General features: G+C 38.0%; 1 long non-coding RNA gene across 1 annotated transcript; it reads left to right on the top strand.

Moving 5' to 3' along the window:
* Positions 1-1,119: 1,119 nt before the first annotated feature.
* On the top strand, positions 1,120-7,660 carry LOC142820546 (uncharacterized). The gene is made up of 2 exons (XR_012897770.2): positions 1,120-1,466; positions 2,231-7,660. It is a non-coding gene; the product is annotated as an uncharacterized LOC142820546 (long non-coding RNA).
* Positions 7,661-8,231: the final 571 nt, after the last annotated feature.

The following is an 8,231-nucleotide window of genomic DNA, read 5'->3' as shown; positions in this document are numbered from 1 at the left end:
TACTATTCTCCTTTCACCCACACTGCCTGCTACAGCTCTAGGGATTACCAGATCTCAGAAGTGAATGCTATTATATTTCCTTGACCTCTGTACACGGTGTCTTTGACTTCCCTAGTTGCTGCATTTTAAACGGGGCACTATAAATCTGAAACTCATTGTGACAGAGTGGCATTGCACTTCCTAGCCCCACTTGATAAGATTGATCTCTATTAATGGAAGGAAAGGAAATATTACAGGAGCTTCCCAGAAAGGTGGTGAATTTGCACATTTCTATGTGGAGACTGTTGGTTGTAGGTGTGGCGTTTGTTTTTCTACTACACGTTATGGGTCTTTTTAAGTTTTCATAAAGGTGGGCCTGAGAAGAAAGGGCCAGAAGTGACTGAAAGCTGACTGACTTTATTTTGCAGACTAGAAAATCAGTAGAGATGCTCACACATGTGTTTAAAGAAATGTCCTTATTTGTATTATTAATAAAAACATAGGCTACGTCTACACTGTAGGCTTTTTGTGCAAGAACAGATGTTCTTACGCAAAAACTTGCCGGGTGTCTACACTGCACGTGCGTTCTTGCACAAGTAAATTTACAGTACAGCGTCAGAAAACAGGGCTTCTTCTGTAAGAGTTATTCCTCTTCCCACAAGGAATAAGCCCTCTTGCACAAGAGCTCTTCCACAAGAAGGCAGTGTAGACATGCAACATGATTTTCTTGTGCAAGAAACCCCTATGGCTAAAATGGCCATCAGAGCTTTCTTGTGCAAGAGAGCGTCCACACTGCCATGGACACTCTTGCGCAAAAGCACATCTCTTGTGCAAAAAATACATGGCAGTGTGGAGGCACTCTTGTGGAAGACCTTTTGTACAAGAACTCTTCCACAAAACAGTTCTTGCTCAAGAAGCCTGCAGTGTAGACGTAGCCTTAAAAGTTTTCAAATGAAAAATATATTCAAATTTTAATTCACCCTCTTTTCTTCTGGCACTCTTTTATCATGTTAGACAATATAAATTTAGTCCTCTTACTAAAGGGGCCTCTGTTTTTCCCCTGTGTGCTGCAATCCAGACTACAATTCCCATGAGCCCATGGGAAAAACAGGAAGGAAGGACTCTTGTGTGGGAGATGATTCTCTCTTTATGTACTTGAAGAAAAGAGGCCTAGCAGTCTGGGACTCTGCCTTGGAGTTTGGAACCAAAGGGGGAGTCAGGCTGCTACCAAGGAGATTGATCCAGTCCAGGGGCTGTTGCAGTGCAGTTACAGATCGGGACTAGATGCCTGTTGGAACGGGGATTTAGCAGGCTGCTTCCAATAGGCACAGCATGAGGCAGTACGTTTTTGGGCCTTGTTGGGAAAGTGCTGTCTGGGACAGAGCTGCTGTCTAACCTGGACTGAATCTCCACTACAGCTACAACATCAGCGCGCCAACGCAAGCAAGAGTCTGGGACTGTGAGTCCAGGGGTGTGCACACTCTGGGGTAGGATCACTGTTGTCAGTACAAATGTTAGCTATATAAGCTTCAATTAGTGTTATGTGTTTTGTTAATGCTATTCATTGCTAATCTGTTAATCCCTGTTTATTTAAGTTAAGTAAAGACTGTTTATTTTAAAGTATTCTATTAGACATATATGATTTGTTGTTCTGGAATTAGATCTAGATTATAGTTGGAATAAGTATATTCCTGGAGGCTCTCAAGGCACACCAGTAAGTGTGTACAAGGTCAGCCAGGTGGAGGCACCACCATTGTACATTCATTATGAGCAAGGGACTGCAGCAAGGGGATGGAAAGGTTTTTTTTCCCCCCAAATTAAACACCATCACTACTGGGGTGCTCAGGATCTCCTTTTGGATTAAAACATCAGGTGCCCAGGCACACCTGTAAGTGTGACCTGCTCCCCAGTAACTCGGGGAGGAAAAAGGGGGTTACATAAATACAATGGACTAGTAAGTTTCCCTTTTCTGTCTAGTTGTTGCTTCCTCAATTTCCCTTTCATTATGGCCCATACTAGCAAATCACTACAGTAGACTTCCGATAATCCGGAACCTATGGGACCTAGGTGGTGCCGGATTATCAGATATGCTGGAGTATCAGGAGGTACTATAAGCTAGTTATGTATATACTGTATACAGTATATTCTGTATATAAAGTGTTCTTAACCCTTTTTATTGTACATACTGTATATAGTATACTGTAATGTTTTAGTTTTTTTAACCCTTTTTTATCCTTTTCACTCAATTCAGCTGCTGCTGCTGTTACCTTGTGACTCATTTTTTGCCGAAGCTCACTCACTAGGCTCTTGCCATTTTGTTGCCGGACTATCAGGAGTGCCAGACTATTGGATGCTGGACTATTGGAGTTTTCCCGTATAACATTTGGACTGCAAACAGCATAAGAGAATGTCAATCATATTTGGGTTTCTTTTATTTTAAAACAGTCACCATGTTTATACTGACATTTCTTTGTTCGTGGAAACATTTCTGGTAATCCTAAATGTTGTAAATGAAACCTTAGCTGGGGACCAAATCTGACCTAACATTATTTCCTTAGGTGGGCCAGTCAATGTATTCAAGGCATATTCTATATTTGCTTTTTGAGAGGTTTCCTCTATTAATAGGCACTGTGTTTTTTTTTTCATTTTATCTTGTATTCTGTGTGAGGATGTAGAGTTATGATCTATTGTCACTAGACATCACTTCAAATTTTCTCATTACTGCAGGACATTAAGTTGCCAAGATGTGATTTACTTTCACGAGTGGTTTTTGTGTCCTCTACATCTGTTATTTTCCCTGAGTTATTTAAATTTCCATCTTCCTGGCAGTCTTTCTCTTCTAAAACAAAGAAAGAGTGGGATGTTGGAATTGACTACCATACTGAAAGCATTAGGAATATGATATTTCCATATTAGACAAACACAGCAACAGCATATAGCACTGCATGAGACCAAAGCAACCACCTGGAAAAGGAGGAGAGGCAAGCTCAGGCTTATTGGCACAGACTTTGAAAATATTTTGTAAACAAAACACTTTCACATTTGACTGCAGAGACAAGGACACAGAAGTGAGAAATGAAAAGACTGAAATATAATCATAGTGTAGAATATAAAGTGTTTGTTTTACTCTGTAAGCATTTGACATCTGATCCAGCTTTCATTAAAGTCAATAGTAAAACTTCCATTGACTAGATGACAGCTGGACCATGCCATTTGGGAAATGTAACTATAGAAGAATGCAAGAAAACAATGTGTTTCCAAGGACACAATATATATTGGTAGGTACTGGGTAAATCAAGACTGCTACTGTAATCAACTGTTTAGTGAGTATTGTGTCCCTTTTATAATAGCTGATCCAAAGATGCTCACTACAGAAATCCTTTAATTGCTTACTCCTTTACCTTTAATTGCTTACTCCTTACCTAAATTCAATTCCCACTGAAGACCAGTAATAGTGGCCTTTAATGTTACAATGTATTGAAATACTGTGCAGGACAATGAAATAGTTGAGATTACCTGGAAGGGATCAGGTAAATGATGTTTGTGTAATCAAGGTCATGTGGTGTCATGAAATACAGCCAGACAAAATTGACTGAACATAGCCTAAATGGGTTCTTCTCTGTTCAAGTTCAATACGGTTCACTGTGGTTGTAGTGATCCTTTTTCAGGCAGTCAAGGAGATCTTTTTGAACATCTTTAGGTCCCTGCAAAAGATGGAAGGTTTAGTTGGCTTCATAAAATAGTAGGAGACACTCTGGGCTAGGCATGTATCCCTCTCTCTAAGCCCCTTCCGGGGCTTCCATGCCCTCATCACCATGCCATCAGAAGAAAAGGATCAGCAGTTGCCATGGCTCAAGTCAGAAGTGAAACTTTTGGGTGCTGGAGGTGTGTTAAACTTATAGGCTGTGTCTCTACATTGGTGCAATCTTGTGCCAAAGTGGATGCTTTTGCGCAAAAACATGCTGAGCGGGGAGTTCTTGCGCAAGAACACTGACGTTCTAATGTGTGAAATAGGTGCTTCTTGCGCAAGAACTATGATGCTCCCGCTCAGGAATAAGCCCTCTTGCGCAACTGTTCTTGCGCAAGAGGCCAGTGTAGACAGGCAACATGAATTTATTGCGCAAGAAAGCCATCGGAGCTTTCTTGCACAAGAAAGCGTCTACACTGGCATGGATGCTCTTGCACAAAAGCACATCCCTTGCACAAAGACACATGCCAGTGTAGATGCTCTCTTGCGCAAATACTTTAACGCAAGAGCTCTTGCGTTAAAGAGTATTTGCGCAAGATCATGCCAATGTAGACATAGCCATATTGAGTTTACTGACCAGGCTCAGGCCTCTACTATCCACATATGGGACAAAACTGGTGAAAGTTATATTCCACTCACATCTGTCTGGCATAGGCTTCCAATGTCCTACTACAAGTTCCAGATTCAAAGAATTCTGGAGGGATTTGCACAGACCACAATCAAACCAGTCAATTCTCTATGATAACTGAGATGCTGGGAACATTGCCACTGGCCTTACCAATTATTTGTCAAAATGCTAAGGAATTGCTGCTGTTCAGGGCCACTTTCATGTTGTCATCTTTTGGGACTTCTTAGATATGGGAGCTTGGATCATGCTGGGTCCCTATTACTAGTCAGCAATGCAATTCTTTTTGTTATGCTATATTATTTATTTTAAATAGTTCTTCTTCTGAGGAATTCAACACCGAACCTAAAAATTCAGTAGTCCTCTCTGTGCAAAGGGTAACTTAAATGCTGACTGGAGTTTTTGTGGGTGTGTTTTTTAAAATGTATTCAATATTAATAAGCGATCAATGTCAGCAGCATACAAGTGTCATAGAGTACAATGCCCCTCAGCACTTTCTTGATGATCTTTTCTAGATTTAATTTGTTTTCTGATTCCCTGAATGCATCATGAAGTTTAACAGATTTGTCCACCTATAGTTTACATCCTGCTTGCACAGTAATAATATTCTCTCAGGGAAAACTGTTTTCATAGCTAATCCTCCCATTTCATGGCAGAGTAAAATACAGGCAGTCCCCGGGTTACATGGATCCGACTTACATCAGATCCCTACTTACAAATGGGGTGAGGCAACCCCACACTAGCTGCTTCCCCCCAGCAGACTAGGGAGACACGAAGCTAGCGCCCCCCCCCCCCCCCCCAGCAGACCAGGGAGACGCGGAGCGGCTTTTCTCAGCAGACACCTCAGCTTGAGAATAAAGGACTGAGGGAAGTGAGGTGTGGGAGAATAAAACTGAGCTCTGGAGAAATGTTCGGCTAGAGTTTCCCCTACAATATGTACCAGTTCCGACTTACATACAAATTCAACTTAAGAACAAACCTACAGTCCCTATCTTGTACGTAACCCGAGGACTGCCTGTATGCATATAATTTTAATTACTATTAGGTACTCAATGTTTCTTTTCACACTGCACAATAGGAAATGCCAAGAATGCAACTCGAATAATGAATGCCATTAGTATTATTCAGTGAAAAAACATGTCTGATAGGATAAAAAGCTATCTCCTCTTTGCATGGCATTTTATCAGATGTTGAGATATTTAAAAAAATATTATTCTGCACATGCATGGACAATTTAATTTTTTTATTAATATGGATCTTCACACCTTACATTATTTTAAAACATTGTGGCATTTTGATTTCTTGGAAATATTTAATTGGAATTAGCCTTTTCAGAGTACAAAGTAAAACATTAATTTCTAACTTCCTTTTTTAACTGGAGGGAACAAAATCCAAGGAAGTTAGTGCATATTTTTGAAGTTTTCCCTGAAAGGCTTTCTTCATATAAAAAAGAAAAAAAAAGTATGCAGAGATACATTACCTACAGGCTTATTATAAAATCCTGACTGTGCAGTAAAGATGCAGCTGCTAGCAATTCACCACCTAACTTTCCTTAAATTCTATTGGTGGATCATTTTAAAAGCCACAATTTTAGCAGCAGATGTAAAATTGCCTGCATTTACATTCTACAATTTTTTAAAGTATTTAACTGCATAAAGCATACAGTTTTATTTGATTCAGCTATTGTTCCCTCTTTTTTGGCCTCTAAGATGGCATGAAATTACACTCTATGGTCCATTAAGCAAGTTGTGCCTTGTTCTTGTGATGCTATCCACTCAGGTGGACCCCTGTACCTGTGCAGAACCCCATTCACTGCTGTAAGACACCATGTGGGTAAAAAGTCTGTCCACATAGATCAAATTGCCGGAATAAAATACATAGACCTGATTCAGCAAAGGATTTTAAGCAGATCATCCATATTCACCATTCCTTATTACTTTAATGAGAGTTCAGCATATCCTGATTTTTAACCATGTACTACATGCACTTTGAATAAGTAGGGCTGAATTTAAAAAGCGCCTTAACTTCAGTTAATTTAAATATTTTCCTGAATTACAGCCTAATTTGTTTTTTTTAATATTTTAATACCTTATAGTATCCTTTTTGTTTACCTATATTTTAAATTGATAAAACCTTTAAAAAATCAAAATTTCAATAAATGTTACATAATATCTTTGTTTTTCTCATTTTATTAATTCCCCCGAAAAAATATTTTTGATGAACTGTAGTGAAAATGCTTAGGCATGACAAAATTCTGAACAATATGGTTTTTTAATATGCTGTACTGACTGGTGGACTGTGTTGCTCACCAATTGAAAATAATTTTGAAAAAATCTCATTATTATTTTTACTTGCCATGGGTCTGAGTCTCTGACTGCAGTGGCAGCCTCTACAAACAGTAAGCAGCATTCCCATTTTTGAATTTTTTTGGGAAATGAATTGCTTAGATTTGAAAAAGTGTGGACATATTTTTGTCTAGAGCAATACATTCAGTTTGCATACTAGACATTGTTCATTTAGTACTATCACACAGTAAAGCTAAAATGTGCTTTAATTATATGGGTGAATTTTCTCTGTCCTTTATATATTATGTATATAATATATAAAGGACATAAGGAAACTGGATTCAGAGAGCAGCTATGAGATTGCCCCTCATCCTAGACCTTAGGGAACCATCTGATGAGTCAAGAGAATATTTTTCTTGTGTGTGGCCACTCAGTTTTTTACCTAATTGCTTTAAAGAAAAAACAAACAAAAAAACCCCTAATTAATTATCTTTGGCTTAAACACTTTCACTATAGACCACAATTTAGTAGAAAATCTACTCCCAACATAAATCCCGTGATTAATCCTTTATGGATTTTCTTTTGTTAGTCAGTACAATGGACTAATGATTATTAATACCACCTGGGAAAGTGAGATTATATAACACTAGAGATGTATGATGATCATACAGTGGATGTTTGTAGATCTACCATGCAGCTGGTGCCAAAAAAAAGAAGGAATAATACTACTTATTAGAGGCACTAACTAGTTCTTTAAAATAACAATAAAAACAATAAAATAACTTCATCCTAGTCTAGTTGTATTGACAAAACCAGATAGGTATATTTTATAGCACACTGGTTACATTGGCCCTTATACAAATTTAGCTTCTTCAAATGCTTCTGTGTTTTATATTTTAAGTATTAATTTGAGTGTGTATACTGATAATTAATCACTTCTTTCTTATTTTGGAAACAATATATACATAGGCTTGTGTATAGTACATTGAGTACATTGAACAATAAACATATTTCTTATGATGACACCGCAGTAGGTCTAAAATTAAGGTAGCATTGAGATAGCGTGTTAAAGGCTTATTTTTTAAAATTCTCTAAAATCAGCATACTTAGTTGGAGTTCTTTCAGATCTGGTATACATCATGAAAGTGAATGTAATGACTCAAATATGGAGTTATTTGACCCAGCCTTATGGAGGTATAAGTCTGGAAAAAATAAATATATAAAAATTATGCTTATGGAAAGAGGGTTTTTTAGTGCTAGAGATCAAATTATTGATAGGATGGTCCAGGAGTTGAGTTTTACCCACAGTAGAGTATAACACTAATTGAATCTTTTGTGAACCTGGAATGAGAATAGTATTGGAGAAAACATGTATTTTTACATTGCATACACTCGATACAAAAAAACAGGTTAGAAAGTTATTATTTGCAAAAAAGAATTAACTAAGAAAAAGTTAATCACAAGATTCCACCTCGAGCAAAAGAAGGTTTGGACTGAGAGATTACTACAGTTTGTACATTGTAAACGGCAGTTTTATTTTGGAAGGAAATATTTTAAGCATGTGTTTTGGGGGAAGGAAAGAGACCAGTGAATG

Source organism: Pelodiscus sinensis, chromosome 1 (genome assembly GCF_052426305.1).
Source record: "Pelodiscus sinensis isolate ZL-2025 chromosome 1, ASM5242630v1, whole genome shotgun sequence".
Lineage (NCBI taxonomy): Eukaryota > Metazoa > Chordata > Testudines > Trionychidae > Pelodiscus > Pelodiscus sinensis.
The sequence above is the reverse complement of the archived record's forward strand: the minus strand, read 5'-3'. Positions and strand labels throughout refer to the sequence as shown.